General features: G+C 54.6%; 1 pseudogene; it reads left to right on the top strand.

Annotated features, from left to right (window-relative positions):
- The first annotated feature begins 3,563 nt into the window (after nucleotides 1-3,563).
- Nucleotides 3,564-5,795, top strand: LOC126546991 (uncharacterized; annotated as a pseudogene).
- Nucleotides 5,796-17,119: the final 11,324 nt, after the last annotated feature.

The following is a 17,119-nucleotide window of genomic DNA, read 5'->3' as shown; positions in this document are numbered from 1 at the left end:
CATGCTGGTCAATGAGAGCCTTGGCCCTCGCCGCTCTTCTTCCCTTGTTGAACTCGGGATTCATGTTCTTCGGTATGGGGTCGATTCTGGTCTGGCGTCGGACCTCTTCGGGGACGGGGAGCTTCATCTCCACCTCGTTCGAGCACCTAATTCCCAGATCGTCCAGTATCTTCCTCCCGGCTTTGGTCATGGACAGCCGCTCCAGTTGAGAAGTCCGTTGCGCTTCGGCTATTTCTTCGAGCGTATTGTGTAATCCGAGTTGTAACAAGCGGTTCGTGCTCGTGGACTCGAACAGGCCCAGCGCCGTCTTGTACGCTCTTCTGATGAGCACGTTGATTTTGTTTCGTTCGTGTTGCAGCCATCTGTGGTAGGCCGCAACGTACGCGACGTGGCTGATGACGAAGGATTGGACGAGCCTAAGTAGGCTCTCCTCTCTCATGCCAGCCTTTCGGGAAGTGACTCGTTTTAGGAGTCGAATCGCGTTGGCTGCTTTTACCCTGAGACGGGTATAGTTTCGCCGTTTCTTCCGTGCTTTTCGATGACCATGCCTAGGATCCTAATTTTGCCGACCTCAGGGATCACGTTGCCGGATTTGGTGACGATTCTGATTTTTTCGTTTTCGCGTTGTCTGGTCTTGCTTCTGCTGTTTTTGGTAGGTGGGAGTATGAGAAGCTCCGATTTGCTCGGCGAACATCTCAGTCCGGTGCCTTCCAGCTGGTCTTCTATTGCGTCGACAGCGGCTTGCAGCGCACCTTCGATGTGGGCGTCGCTGCCACCGGTCACCCATAGCGTGATATCGTCCACGTAGATGGTGTGCCTGACGTCTTCGATGTGCCCGAGCTTCTCGGCCACTCCGATCATTACCAGGTTGAACAGCATCGGCGAAATGACCCATCCCTGCGGTGTGCCGGTGCTCCCGAGCTTCTTCTCTTGAGTCTGTAGGTCGCCTGCTCGTAGCTCGACGGTCCTGTCCGTGAGGAAGTCCTTGATATAGTTGTAGGATCTTTCGCCCATGTTGAGCTTGGAGACTTGGGACAGAATCGCCGAGTGTTTCACCTTATCGAAGGCGCTCTGCAGGTCCAGCCCTAGGATTGCTTTGTTGTCGCGGGCGCTGCCGCCATCACCGATGATTTGGTATTTGAGCTGCAGCATCGCGTCCTGCGTGCTGACGTGCTGTCTGAAGCCGATCAAAGTGGCCGGGTACAGCCCTTCTCGTTCCAGGTAGTCTTGCCACCTGTAGAGCAGGACGTGCTCCAGCACCTTGCCCACGCAGGACGTGAGCGAGATGGGCCGGAGGTTATCCGTGTCCGGCGGCTTCCCCGGCTTGGGGATCAGGATGGTCTTGGCTGCCTTCCACAGCTTTGGCAGCGCGCCCGCTCTCCAGCACTTGTAGTATTTTGCGAGCTTTTCAATCGAGCCGTCATCGAGGTTCTTGAGAGCCTTGTTCGTGACGAGGTCCGGGCCGGGCGCACTTCAGAGAACTGCGGATAACCGGCAGCCACGTGGCGCGGGGTCAGCTCAGGAATGTGGTACTCGGCAGCGCCACCCTTGACGGAGCAGAGTTCTACGAAGCCCTCTGACGTCGGCTCCGGACCTTTACACCTGTGTGTGTGTGCAACACGAGTATGTGAGCCCACCTCCTCCAAAAGGGCGGGTCATCTTCGGTGACGTCGAATGGCGACGTCGAACGATGACTGGGCGAACGTTTCCGTTCGCTTGTAATCAAGGGGGGGGGGGCGAGAGCTTATAAGCAGCGATTGTCGGCTGCTAGAGCGTGCTCGTTGTGTGCTTGTCGTCGTGAGCTGAGTGCTCGTTGTCGTTGCTAGAAATGTACTAGTGAGCTGTGCGCTCGTAAGCTGTTTGCTGTATGCGTCGTCTCGCGTGCTCCATTTGGGAGTCACGCTAGACTGTCGATGTATGTCTTGTTCAAAATGTTAATATGTAAATAAATCCTGTTCACCGAGTTCCTCTCTACGACCGTCAACTCCTTCAAATGGTGGCAGCGGCGAGATCGTCCGACGACTCTTACATCTGTTTGACAGCGGTGGGAACGTCCGACAAATCTAATAGCACGAGATCGCGAGATCACATACAGGCCGCGCCTGCCTTATTTCGATGTGGGTGCAATGCTAAATGTGCGCGTGTGCCGTGCATTCGGTGCGAGTTAAAATACCGCAGGAAGTCAAATTTATCCGAAGCCCCCAACTACGGCGTGCCTCATAATCATATCGTGGTTTCGGCACGTAAAACCCACTTTATTTTTTATATGAAAGGACGGATCCCTAAATCCGCACACAGTAACAAGTAATTACAGTGTCTGATAGAGGCAAATGTCCCTGACGGAGGCCAAGAGCGCCTGTGTTGCTCGTTGCTCCAAGATACAATCCGTACAATTACATGGTGCAACTCGAAGAAGCTGCCCCGTAAATTCACAGCAAATCTGTTGGACTAAATGGCTAAACATACTCATTGCTGTCGTTATAGTGCGAACATAAAACACACACAAATGCACGTTTGTCTCATTCTTGCGATCTAATTACAGAAATGTTAAAGCTGTTCCCTACACGTGTCGTCGGCCATAGGAGACACATCGTAAAGCGCAGGACGAATCCAGATGTCACACAAACACAGCGAAGACTAAGGTCATTTTACAAGAAAGGGAGGACATGCGGGTAAATGGAGAGGCTGGAAGCAGTCCCCTTTCGGCTATAGACTCCATTTCACTCATATAAGAAATATATACTTGCTTAAATAAATTGAAATTTCAACAAATCATAAAACAGACGCTTTAACACGGCTCACATCTTGGAACATTTGCGCTTAGCATATGCGTCTCTGCAATGAGTAGCGGTGTCACAATCGACGATAAGCACAGGCAAAAATCCAACTACTATAGTAGCTTGCATCTCAGAAGAAAGTAACTACAATCGATGTTGTTTGACTACAAAGCAAAAATAGGTGATGGCTGAGCATACACCACATTTTTTGACTCAGGCACCCCCGTTTAGAGCGGGTGCACCTAATTTCGACCCTAGTCGCCACCTGTTGGCGCGCACTGCACAGGAGCTGCGGATTAATCAAGGAGCTAGTGACAAGAAAGGTACGAAGAGTGAACGCCGGCAACACACATGCGAAATAACAAGCTGAGCACTGTCGCCCTATCTCTTTATCGCGTCCATTCGTTCTTCCAATTCCTGTACAAAATATGGCTTCCACCTCAAGAGACGCAAGTTCTTGTCTATATGCTCTTGAACGTGAGCTATGTCTTGTAGCTTTAAAGCGAAGCTTTCTTTGCCTACCCAACCCCCAACCCCGTGTTGGGTCTAGTACTGCTGGCTGCTGAATTGATCACTCGTTATCGCGCCGGATATAGTAATGCGATTAGAATTCTTTGGCTACATCCCGCAGTTTTTGCTCTGCGACCATCTTGGTCTGGCTGTCTTTCCCGAGCTCTTCAATAAAAAAGCCGAACCTTTACCATTTCTCCAGTGCTGAGTGTAACTCAACCTACGTCACACGGGTACCTCAAACACAGCAGCAAGGCGCTTTATCGAGCTGCGGCTTGAAAGCACTGGGTATGTGCCGCTCTTCAACGCATGGGGGAGGAAGACGACGAAGAAGCGCTCGTCCCTAGTCAGATATATTTTATTTTATTTATTGAATCATATTACCACCCGATTCGTGGCCTATCTCCCTCAGTGGGTTTGTGCCAGTAACTGAGGCTTCATCATCATCATCATCGGCTCCGTGATTGCTAGCAATTGCGCAGTGCTAATTACCTCGAACCAAAGTTTTGCTTGCACCAATGTGTCCGTGAAGGCGAGCGGCATCGACCGATACCAGCTGACCCCAGAGGTGCGTTTTTTTTTTTTTGCCACATTTCGTGACTACTTCTACTGCCGCCGTGCGAAGTATTGCTTGGCTTAGGCGTGTTCCGCGGACACTAGGCCCAACACCGTCGCACCGACAGCGGCCTACCGTACATCCTGGCGACTGCCGCTCGTCAGCTCCGAGATGGAGGCGCCCTCTCAAACAACAATGATCGTGGACAATCACATGTGCGTTCAAGTTCAAGGAATAGAGATATCACCCGAGGAATACCACAGCGACGCCGGATGGACGCTCGCGGGGGAACGCATGTCGAGGCTGCGCCAGCGGACCCCCGCCAGCGGCAAGCCCGACGGACACGGCGGGAGTCAACAAGCACGAGGTCAAAATTCTACAAAAACGTCAGAGCCTCGGCCATCAAGGCCGCACGCATGCCAGCCATGCCACTAGAAGAAAGCAAGATAGTTGTCAGACCCAGAGGGGGACTGGACATCGTCAAGATCGGCACCACCACCGTCGCTGCGGCCATACTCGCTGCGGCCAAGATCACGAGCGAGGAAAGCGCCGCGGACACCATATGCCCCAACACGCAACAGAACATCATGGTCGTCAGCACACCGAACGAAGACAACGCGGCAAAGTACGCTAAAATCCAGGAAATATCTATTCAAGGCAAACCCTACGAGGTCAGCGCATATCGCACGGCACCTCACGACACCGTAAAGGGCGTCATCAGAGGCATCCCCATCGACGCGAGCGCCGACGAGCTAGATAGAAACATCGTCAACGAGAGGAACCCACTAGCAGTGGCCGCAAAAAGGATTGGAAGCACGACCACTGCGATTGTGGTGTTCCAGGGACCCAAGGTACCGAACTTCATCCGATACGGAGTCACCCTGATACCGTGCCGCCTCTACAAGAAACAGATCGACGTCTGCCAGCAGTGCGGCCGAGTGGGACACCGCAAGGACGTGTGTCCGACCCCTACAATCAAGACGTGCCTGGCCTGCGGACTCGCGAACCCTACAGAAGACCATCGCTGTACCCCAAAATGTAAGTTGTGCGGAGACGAACACCCGATCGGAGACCGAACGTGCAAGGCGAAATACAAAATCCCCTACGTAGTGCGCAAGCGACAACGGGAGCGCCGACAGGCCGAACGCCAGCTGCTGTCGGAGAGCGATTTCCCGCCACTCGACAAGCCGCCAGATGCGCGAAAGTCAAGGACCCCATCGGAAAACCACGCTCCCAAATCCAGAGACAGCAGCTGCTGCAAGAGAAGCCTCAGCAGGAAAACGTCACCATCACGTGAGCGAGTGAGCTGGGTCGACGCAGCGAAAGGAAACAATATAAGGAACGCGCAGAAAATCACCGAAGCCACGACGAAAGAAGCTATGAACAAGGTGCGGGAGGCAAATGAGATCCTAAGACAAGAAAACGCGGCGTTGCGAGTGACCATGAACAACCTCACGAAAGAGATCGCCGAGATCCGTCAGTTGCTACTATGCAACAACGAGCCTCTGCAGAGACCCACGCCAAGCGCAAGCAAGACCGAGGAAACGACAACGAACATCCAGGAGAAAGCCATAGAGGAACCGGCACCGAAGAAGCGAGCCATCGAGGTCACGCGCACGCAAACAGAAATTGATCGCATCGACAGCCTCGAAGCGAAATTCTAAGCGACATTCACCAAACTCGAACAGCTAATCACGACAAACGTCGCAGCAGTGACAGCATTGAAACAAACAATGGAGACCTACCAAGCTAAGAACACGAACAGATTCGCCTACATCGAAAGGACCCTACAGCCGATGGTAAGCCACCCGACGTTTGCGCCCCTCTTCGCGCAACATCCACCCAACCAGGGAGCCCCGTACACGCCAACGCAATCATGGCCGCCAACGCAACACCAGCAGCAGCAGGTGTAACCGCGTGGCAGTGGAACTGTCGCGGCTTCGGAAGGAAGAAGGCAGTCATCCAACAACACATCGTACATGCCGCGCGCCAGCCGGACGTTATACTACTACAAGCAACACTAACCAACGCACCGTCCCTCCCCGGCTAGAGTGCACAAGGGACCGCCCGACGGCAGAGGCCTGTGCACCCTGGTCAGGAAGGGACTCAGGTTCGTGGAACACGAGCTGCAAATCAATTTCAAGATCGATTACACACTCACCGAAATAACCCCGGGCAAGAAGAGGAAAGAAAGCATATTTCTGCTCAACGTCTACAGCAACCCATCGCAGAGAAAACAGAGATTCAAGACATTACTGCACAGAGCCAGCACCGCAGCGGGCCGCAACACGCTGATCGCGTGCGGCGGAGACTTCAACGCGATGAACCCTGCCTGGGGCTGCAACAAGTACACAGCAAAGGGCCGCGACCTGTACCAAGACGCCACAGAACTCGACTTCACCCTCATCACGGACCCGACACATCCGATGAGAATTGGTAACTTCGTGTCCCGGGACACCACTCCGGACCTCACGTTCGTCAAGAACGACATCTGGGGCGCGATCACCTGGAGAAACACGGGGACCGACCTAGGCAGCGACCACACCATCGTGGAAATCGGCATACCGGAACACAACGACACCAGCATCAAAACACACAGATGGATAGACTGGGATGCCTTTCGAGACGCCAGAATCCAGAATAGCGACGGTGACGACGAGATCGAAGACATCGACTCGTGGACGGCCGAAATCATCAAGAGCGTACGCGACGCGATCAAAGAAATTGAAACGGGCGCGGAGATCGACAAAGAAGACAGCAGGCTTGCGCATCTCATCGAAGCCAAACAGTCGATATTCAATCGCTGGAAGAAACATCGGCTTAACCGCAGACTGAGAAAGAAGGTGGCGGAGCTGAACCGAGCGATCGAAGATCACTGCCGCGCTCTCTGCACGCAACAGTGGAACGAGATCTGCAACGCGGCAGACGGGCAGATGCACAGCGGGAAGACGTTGAACCTGCTGCGGCAGCTGCTCGACGAAACCAAGACCAAGTCGCACCTAAGGGACAGACTCACCAGGCTCATACATCGGGCGGCGTCGACGAAGTCACCAGGCGCATTAACGACAAATACCTGCCGACTACACCCACCGAACAACACGCGCCGTACAGCGGTCTGCCTAACGCGAAGCTCGATCGTGACATCGACGTCGAGGAGGTACGCGCGGCCGTGCACGACCTCAACAGCCGGTCGGCAGCCGGCCCGGACCTCGTCACGAACAAGGCGCTCAAGAACCTCGATGACGGCTCGATTGAAAAGCTCGCAAAATACTACAACAAGTGCTGGAGAGCGGGCGCGCTGCCAAAGCTGTGGAAGACAGCCAAGACCATCCTGATCCCCAAGCCTGGGAAGCCGCCGGACACGGATAACCTCCGGCCCATCTCGCTCACGTCCTGCGTGGGCAAGGTGCTGGAGCACGTCCTGCTCAACAGGTGGCAAGACTACCTGGAAGGAGAAGGGCTGTACGCGGCCACTTTGATCGGCTTCAGACAGCACGTCAGCACGCAGGACGCGATGCTGCAGCTCAAATACCAAATCATCGGTGATGGCGGCAGCGCCCGCGACAACAAAGCAATCCTAGGGCTCGACCTGCAGAGCGCCTTCGATAAGGTGAAACACTCGGTGATTCTGTCCCAAGTCTCCAAGCTCAACATGGGCGAAAGATCCTACAACTACATCAAGGACTTCCTCACGGACAGGACCGTCGAGCTACGAGCAGGCGACCTACAGACGCAAGAGAAGAAGCTCGGGAGTACCGGCACACCGCAGGGATCGGTCATTTCGCCGATGCTGTTCAACCTTGTAATGATCGGAGTAGCCGAAAAGCTCGGGCACACCATTCACACGGACGATATCACGCTATGAGTGACCGGTGGCAGCGACGCCCACATCGAGGGCGCGCTGCAAGCCGCTGTCGACGCAATAGAAGACCAGCTGGAAGGCACCGGACTGAGATGTTCGCCGAGCAAATCGGAGCTTCTCATACTCCCACCTACCAAAAACAGCAGAGGCAAGACCAGACAACGCGAAAACGAAAAAATCAGAATCGTTACCAAATCCGGCAACGTGATCCCCGAGGTCGGCAAAATTAGGATCCTAGACGTGGTCATCGAAAAGCACGGAAGAAACGGCGAAACCATCACCCGTCTCAAGGCAAAAGCAGCCAACGCGATTCGACTCCTCAAACGAGTCACTTCCCGGAAGGCTGGCAGGAGAGAGGAGAGCCTAATTAGGCTCGTCCAATCCTTCGTCATCAGCCACGTCGCGTACGTTGCAGCCTACCACAGATGGCTGCAACACGAACGAAACAATCAACGTGCTCATCAGAAGAGCGTACAAGACGGCGCTGGGCCTGTTCGAGTCCACGAGCACGACCCGCTTGTTACAACTCGGATTACACAATACGCTCGAAGAAATAGCCGAAGCGCAACGGACCTCTCAACTGGAGCGGCTGTCCATGACCAAAGCCGGGAGGAAGATACTGGACGATTTGGGAATTAGACGCTCGAACGAGGTGAAGATGAAGCTCCCCGTCCCAGAAGAGGTCCGACGCCAGACCAGAATCGACCCCATACCGAAGAACATGAATCCCGAGTTCAACAAGGGAAGAAGAGCGGCGAGGACCAAGGCTCTCATCGACCAGCATGCCAACGACGAACACGCGCGGTACGTGGACGCGGCCGAATACCAACGGAACGCCTTCGCAGCGGTCGTCATAGAGGCGTCAACCGGCGCCACGAGGACGGCAGCGAGCGTGAGAAGCGCCGGAGCGGAACAAGCGGAGGAGGTAGCCATCGCCCTGGCCATCGCCGACGCAGACTGCCACACGGTACTGAGTGACTCAAGACAGGCGGTGCGAAACTTCGCCAAAGGCCAAATCTGCAGGGAGGCTTAGCGCGTACTGCGAGCGGTCAAACTAGAAGAACGAAAAGTACGACTCAAGTGGTTCCCGGCGCACGCGGGCGACGCGTCGGAACGCAAAGAGAACCATAATGAGAGGGCACACGAAGCGGCGCAATGAGAACCATAATGAGAGGGCACACGCAGCGGCGCGAGCGCTAACCAACCGCGCCCCGGCGACAGACCGTCCGACGTGGTTCGGAACCAAGGACCGCATGACGGATTACAATGAAATCACGAAGGCCTACCGCCTGGCTCGTAGGACTCTCCCACCCCCGCACACGAGACTGAGTCGAGCGGAGGCGGTAGTACTGAGACAGCTCCAGACCGGATCGCTACCGAGCCCGAGACTGATGAATCGCATGTACCCCGAGATATATCCGACAGATATGTACAGAGTCTGCCGGAGGGAGACCGCAGTCTACACGCACATCTTGTGGGACTGCGTTGAATATCCAGAGGAAGCAAAATCAAGAACGCTCCCACCGCGGCTCGAGGCAGCCGCGAAGAGCTACGACCGAGACGATCAGCTCTGGGCCGTCCAGCCGGTTCTCGAGGCGCTCGAAAGGCACGGGCCCAGCGAGCCGGCAACGGCGAGCGGAGACCCGCGCCGAGTAACGGCGACTTCGAGGATGACGTAGGTCCTCGTCGGGGCGCGCGAGCGCCCAACTGCAGGCATAAATAAAGTTGGCTCCAATCCAATCCAATCAACGCATGGGTATAAGTGCCGCTCCATTGGGTATGTGACCTGCGAAGGAACAATTCTCAGCGTTCGCACGCACCGGCGTGCCACGCATCTCAGACACCACGCACGGACTTCAGGACAGCGCTGGTAGATGGCGCAGCGGGTCCGTAGGGAATATGGGGGCGAGCTCCACCACTGGAAAAGCTGGCGCCACCGCCGGCACGTCATGTCACGTCACGGCGTGACGTGACATGAGGGATCACGTGGACACAGCGGCCGCGTCGGCTGCTTCGGAAACGCCGAAGCGAGCTGAAAACGAAAGTTTAAAGTCCCTCCTTTGCCGCGGTTCTGATTAAGTGGTGAGGCTTTACCGCCTTGGGTGTCTGCTTGACAACATTTGAAAGTGCTATAATATTGGATTGGAAAAACTTTAATAGAAGTCCTGCAGGACGCACGTCAGCGCGCAGTGGGCGTCTCCCACGCAGGGACCGACAGGGAGTACCTGGCGGCCGCTGCGCGAGCCTGCTGGACGGCCCATTGCTGATCTTCTAGGAGCGGACTTCGTATCGTCCTCTCCCACTTGTCGGAGGTAGAGTCGGGCGGAGCGTTTCTGCACTCCCAGAGCACGTGTGCGAGTGTCGCCGTGACCCCGCACGAGGGGCACGCATTGTCTGGGTAGACGTCCGGGTAGATGATGTGTAAGGTGGCGGGGTTCGGATAGGTATCTGTCTGTAATAAGCGTAGCGTTAGCGCCTGTGGCCTGTTTAGTTTGGGGTGCGGGGGCGGAAAGAGACGTCGTCCCAAGTAAAAGTGTTTGGTTATTTCATTGTAGGTTAGTGGGGGCTCCCTGTTCGCCTCCAACTCATCGAGACGTGGTTGCCCTGGGGTGACGGCGCGGTCGGTAAGCGCGCGCGCAGCGTCGTGGGCTGTCTCGTTGAGGTTGGGCGGGGCGCCCGGGATCCGACCCAGGTGGGCGGGAAACCAGACGACGGTGTGGTGTTTGAGGGTGCTTGGATCAGCGCCGCGGAGAATGCGTAACGCCTTGACGGAGACGACTCCTCTCTCGAACGCTTTGATGGCCGGTCTCGAGTCGCTGAATGTTGTCGTTCGCTTATCGTCGAGCATTGCCAGGGCTATGGCCACTTGCTCCGCCACCTCCGGATCACGTGTGCGTACCGTTGCGGCGTTTAAAGTCCGTTGCGAGGACGAGACGGCTACCGCGGCGTAGGCTCGGTTGCACCGGTAGGCGGCGGCGTCCACGAAAGCGACGTCGTCCGCTTTCTCGTTTATTCGTTTGAGGAACGCGGTGGCCCGGGCTAGGCGCCTGCCTCGATTGTGTTCCGGATGGACGTTTCGCGGAATGGGTGCGATTGTGATCAGGTCGCGGAGCTCGCGGGGAACCGGCGTAAGCTCCGGTGGATCCTGGGTGTTCAGTGGAAAGTACCCCAGCTCGCGCAAGATGTGACGGCCAGTCTTCGTCATCGTCAGACGTATCATCTGCGCTCTCTCCTGAGCCTCAGCGATCTCTTCGAGGGTATTGTGCACACCGAGCTCGAGGAGTCGAAACGTCGGCGTCGTGATCGGGAGCCCAAGGGCCCGCTTCACTGCCTTTCGTATGAGTACATTGATCTTGTCACGCTCCGATTGTTTCCACTTATGCATTGCTGCGACGTAGGTGAAGTGGCATAGGACGAACGCGTGTACGAGACGCAGCAGATTGTCTTCTTTGAGGCCGTGGTGACGGTTGGCCACCCTGCGTACAAGTCGTATTGCGTTGTCCGTCTTTGTCGTCAGCTTGTGGACCGTTTGGATGTTTGATCCGCCCGCCTCGATAATCATTCCCAGTACTCGGATGGAATCGACCCTGGGGATTGGGCGACCGTCTCTGGTGCGGATAGTGATGTTGCGCTCGGTCGGTGGTTTCCATCCCTTAGGCCTTTTGCCTTGTCGTTTTGGGCTGTACAACAACAGCTCCGATTTGGCGGAGGAGGACTTGAGGCCCGTGTGGTCGAGGTAGGATTCGGCAGTTTCGATTGCCTCCTGCAGAGCGGATTCGATGAAGCCGTCCGACCCCGTGGAGCACCAGATGGTGATATCGTCCGCGTATACCGTATGGTTGAGGCCTTGTATCTTCGACAGGCGTTCGGAGAGCCCAATCATCACCAGGTTGAACAGCGTCGGCGAAAGGACGGAGCCCTGGGGGGTGGCACGCTGTCCGAGCTCGACTTCTTCCGACGTGAGGTCTCCGGCACGGAGCACGGCCTTGCGACGGGTTAGGAAGGAGCGGACGAACTCGTAGAACTGGCGCCCGAGCCCTAAGGCCGTGATCGCCTTTAGTATTGCCGAGTGCTGGATGTTATCGAAAGCCTTCTCCAGGTCAAGTCCGAGTATGGCGCGGGTGCCCCAAGTAGCCCCGGCGTCTATGATCTGGTGTTTCAGGAGAAGCATCGTATCCTGAGTAGAGAGCCCGGGTCGGAAGCCGATCATGTGGTGTGTGTAACAGTCCCGGTCTTCGAGATACCGGCCGACTCTGTTGAGTACGACATGCTCGGCCACCTTACCCACGCACGACGTGAGCGAGATGGGGCGAAGGTTATCGAGGCCAGGCGCCTTGCCCGGTTTCGGAATGAGGATCGTCTGGGTGAGTTTCCAGGCATCAGGTAACTCGCCCCGCCTCCACACGTCATTGATGGCGTCCGTGAGGTACACGACCGAGGGCTCGTCTAAGTTCCGCAAGGAGCTTGTTGGTTATGCCATCGGGGCCCGGGGCGGAACGGCCGTTTAGTTCGTGGAGAGCCCGGCGTATCTCTTCGATGGAAAATTCGGCGTCTAGGAGGCTGTTGTCGGTACCTGTGTAATCAGGATGTAGGGTCGGCGGGCCTGTGGGTATCGGCAGGTACTTATGCACAAGCGTCTTGACGATGTCATCCGGCGAAGCGGTGCCTTTGGCCTGGTGAAGGACTTTGGTGAGCGAGTGGCGCTGGTTCGTGCGGGTGTTGGTGTCGTCGAGCAGGTGTTTTAGGAGGTTCCACGTCTTCCCGTTGCGGACCTGTCCGTCGACGGAGTTACACACCTCGTCCCATTGCTGTTTGGATAGGGTGCTGCAGTGTTCAATTATGGTCTGGTTCAGTTCTGCAATGCGTTTGCGGAGCTTGCGGTTGAGACGCTGGCTCTTCCATCGTGTCAGTAGAGACTGTTTGGCTTCGAGCAAATGGGCGAGGCGGCTGTCCATCTTTTCGGTTGGCATATCCGTGCTAAATGTTTTCGTGGCCTTAACGACGTCGGCCTTGAGCTGAGCCGTCCACGTCTCGGGGTTCGGGGCAGTGTCTGGAGGGAGTCGTGAGGCGCGGGTCTTGCGAAAGAGGTCCCAGTCAACCCACGTGTACGACTTGGGCTTCCTGACGATGCTGGGTAAGTGCACGGCTAGTATGAGATGGTCGCTGCCAAGATCCTCCGCAAAATTGGACCAGCGGGCATCGGCTGTGTTCTTCACGAAGCAGAGATCTGGAGTGGTGTCTCTGTGCGTAGATGTGCCGATACGAGTAGGGAACGTCTTGTCTGTCACTAGGGTGAGATCGAGCTCGTTCGCATGCTGCCACAGCGCGGTGCCCTTGGGGGTGTCATATACGTAACCCCAGGTGCGATGCGCAGCGTTGAAGTCGCCAGCTATCACGAGCGGGTTTGAGCCTGCAAGACGGATGGCTCTCTAGAAAAGGCGTCGGAAACGGTGACTCGTTTGTCTGGGGCTGCTGTACACGTTGAGTATGTACACACTTTGTCGGGACGCGTCGCTTGGGAGAATCTCCGTCATGTAATTGTCCACCTCCGACGTGCCGAGGTCATGCGCGAGGCAGGTGAGCTTTTTAGAGACCAGCGTGGCGGTACCACGTCCTCCCGCGAGGCCTGGTAACCACTGGTAACCGGTGAACGTGGCGGTGTGTGTTAGAGTTTCTTGCAGTAGGATTACGTGGGGCTTGGCGTCGTGGCTGCGTAGGTATTGCTGCAGGGAGGCTTTCCGCGCAGTGAAACTCCTGCAGTTCCACTGCCAGATGCGGAACGCTTCATCTCGCCTGGCCATCTTGATGCTTTTGGGGGTCGGCCCGGGCACTTGACGGGTGGAAGGGGGCCGCGCTATAATATGTATTGGCTGCCTTTGGAGGCGTACAGCATGGTAGGCTACTGCTCGGTGCCGTAGTGCCGGACGTACACAACAGAGCCCAGTGTCAGCCTTATTCACACGTAGCCGCAGGGCAAGGAGCTGCGTGAAGCTTGGCTGGCGAAACTTAGAACGGCAGACAGCCATCGGCAAGAACTCGGGTATGCAGCAAGCACAGACGCTAGGAATATTTCTGCTACGGCGCCGGGACGGCGCGATGTTTGGTGAGTAGCAGAAAACGCGCACTGAGACGCTCGCCCGCGCCCGCTAATGTCATGACGCTTTATTAGGTCTATGAACTTGTTGATACTAGATTATGGCAAGTTCACTAGAATAGGAAGGGAGCGGTAAGAAGCGCATTAAAAGAAGGCATTGCATATGGTCATGTTTGTGTTATGATTTAATGCACTGGATTACGAAAAAGAAGCAGAGGGAAATCGCACACTGAGAAGACCGATAAACATACAGTGCGACGCAACTTGAGAAATAATATCGAAATGTCCAAGAATATAGAAGACAAAAAAAGATTGAATCGTCACGACGGCACATAACAGTCGCCGTAGGCGTCGAAGTCTTTACAACGACATTATTTTTGAACAGTTCTGATAACGTCCACGCAACAATTGTTGCTAGTGTGCTGTCAAATGCTCATATGCTGTGGCCTGAAGCTCACGGCACGGTGCGAAAACGCGCTCATAGCGAAAGCAAAACATTGTGCGCGGACATGCATGCCGACGCGCAGTCGGTCGCTGCGAACCCGTGCGATGGCTGCATTGAGGCTTCATTCTGTTATGCTCCATTTGGTTATACAGACAGTCCACTATAAGAACATATTTCATATAGTTTACTCTCAGCGTGTGCCTACGTTTCACGCAAGAAGCCGGTTCGGGAGACTCCAATCCGGCGACCGCGCGCAGTGGCGTTCACTGTACGTATTCGGTAAAAAGATAGCGTCTGTCAACGATTCTGTGTTTTCAGTTTGCCCAAGGTTACTATATCGACAGTCAAGAACTTCCCCCGTTCTGTGAGTACCTACATAAATGTCCAGGAGGGCTGCCGCGTGGTGTTCTTATTGAGCGCCGTAAGCGAGACCTATGAGGAGCGCGCCGCGTGATCCCTCATACTACGCAAGGCAGGCGCTTCCGACAGATGGCGACTCCGTAAGTCCTCGCCGCCAATACGTAAGTCCTCGCCGCCAATAGCTTGTCTTTCTCCACTGTCAGACATACGTACTGGTTTTCGTGGTCAGGTGGCACTGGATGATGGATATACGTGAGACCACGTCGTATAAAAACGATGATTTTGCTGCATTCTTCAAGGGTGGCGGGCATGAAACACTCATACCCGGACAGTCTGATATTAGCTGATAGGGGCTCACAGACGACGATGATGAGGAACTTATTCATGAACACAAACTGTCGAAAGTCCGACATGCGTGACTTAAGGTCCGGAACGCGTTGATATTTCAGTGGAACGCCAGAGGAATATACGTATAAGTGTCCAATAAATCTGGGTATCTAAGAAAAAGTCACTGTATATAATGCTTCAAACGAGGCAAATAAACATGTCTCGAAATCACAGATTCACAGGTAACAAAAATCTAAGGCCCGCCCCCCCCCCCTACCTCCACTCCACCTGATAACCGCGCGTGACGGAAGGCGGCGCGCTTCCTCCCCGCTTTTCACCTTTGCGCACACAAGACTTAGCCACCATCGTCGGCTCACCCATGCCACCCTCGCCCCACGTTTTAACTGGCACATACAGCATGCGGCGCGCGGTCACGATGTTTTGACCCTTCGACTTTATACGGAACATGAGGGAGACGGCGACGGAATGAATGCGCCTGGAGTGTCCACATAATTGCTATCGCAATATTATAATAAGAGTACTCGGCAACTGAAGCGTCGGGTGGCCTATTACTCTCCGCAAAAAAAGGAAGTAACAAAATCGAACTTTCACCATGCGACAATTTGCTGCGCCGCAACAATGTCTTTCTTTTGTGAGACGGGGGCACCGAAATGATGAAACGCAAAAGAAAGCATGCTGGGCACAATCGAATGCCTACTTTGGGCACCTAATGTGGCTACCGAAGGAATGTCGAAGAAAACGTGAGATGCTTGGCCCACAGAGAACCATATGCATACTGCTCGGTATCTTAGACCAGCGAGACAAGACTTTCCGGAAAGGTTGCGCTCAAGCGAACGCGTTGCAATGCGTCGAGTCCCCACAGTGATGGCGGCGAGTGACCACTATTTATTTTACTCGTCTGCTAGCCAGAAAGCGTCCAAAACTCTGCCAAGCGAAAATCCACTCGGTCAGAGAAAAACGAACGTGCCCCGAAGTGCGCCACGCGGTGGTCGGGGCAACACGAGAATAACGTATGCGCTCTGGCTGGCTCTGGCAGCCCGCGGATAGCGAGAACAAGAAAATTTAAGAGGCTGAATGTGTCCTCGCGAATAAAAGTCAAAGTAGAAAAATAAATAAGGACTTAGTTACCTTTGCTGGCTTTAGTGTCTTCACATGGATGCTTTGGCGCAGGTGAAAAAAAAATGTTGATATTGTTTTCTGTGACATGACGGCACATATGAACCACCACAACGCTTCGTCTCATCAGACCTCGCTGCGTGCTTTGTCATCTTTAGAGTAGTACACTCTAGTCAACTTGTACGATAGTGTGTTGATTTGGTTTGTCTCGTTGTATGGTTCGATCTACGACTTTAAAAAAGTCAATGCACCTTTGGCGCCATATGTTTATACCAACATTAAACCCACCAAGTTCCGGAATTGAAAATCAAAGCACGACTTTGGAAATGTCAATGTACCTTTCGCATCATAAGCCCCATAAGCCCCTTCCCCCCTGGCTACGCCCCTGGTGATGAGGTCTTATACGGGTCTCGTCACGGTTGATAACGTTTCGACGCGCATAGATAAGGTGCCAAAGAGCGATAGGGGCTTATAATGGTCCTAACAAGTCTGATAAGGTTGATAAGGACAGGTAACGGTTGATAATTAAGGATCGACTTGCGATAAGGTTGATAACGATCGATAAGACTTGATAAGGGTCGGATTGAGTCCGTTAAGGTTGATAACGACCGATAAGGGTTGACAAGGGTTTATACTGGTCCGATCCAGCTTGATAAGATTGATAACGACACCTGGTTGCCTGGAGATGAGCAAGTAGCACAATGCTTACGCATACTTTGAGACAACTCCATTAGAGTTTTTAGATAATTTTTTGCAGGTTCTCCAGAAGAGCATCTCTTTTATCTCGGTATTTCGGGCACGACCACAGAAAGCGTTCAATGTATCTTGCTTCGTCGCTTGCCGTATAGTTCGGAAAATTGATGCGCCCCGTCCTAAATAACCGTGTTGGTGTTCGAGCAGATCCTGCTATGAAGAGCGGCCAGCTGCAGTGCAAGTTTGCCAGCCAGTTACGCCAGCGGTGGTAACCTCATCTTGGAACGCCGCCGCCAACCTCTAGCCTCGTCGCCGTTGCGAGTGAAGGAGTTCGACGAAGCAGGCTTTGTGTGCAACA

Source organism: Dermacentor andersoni, chromosome 1, assembly GCF_023375885.2.
Source record: "Dermacentor andersoni chromosome 1, qqDerAnde1_hic_scaffold, whole genome shotgun sequence".
In the NCBI taxonomy this organism is placed as follows: domain Eukaryota; kingdom Metazoa; phylum Arthropoda; class Arachnida; order Ixodida; family Ixodidae; genus Dermacentor; species Dermacentor andersoni.
Note: the sequence above shows the minus strand (reverse complement) of the source record. Positions and strands in the feature narration are given on the sequence as shown.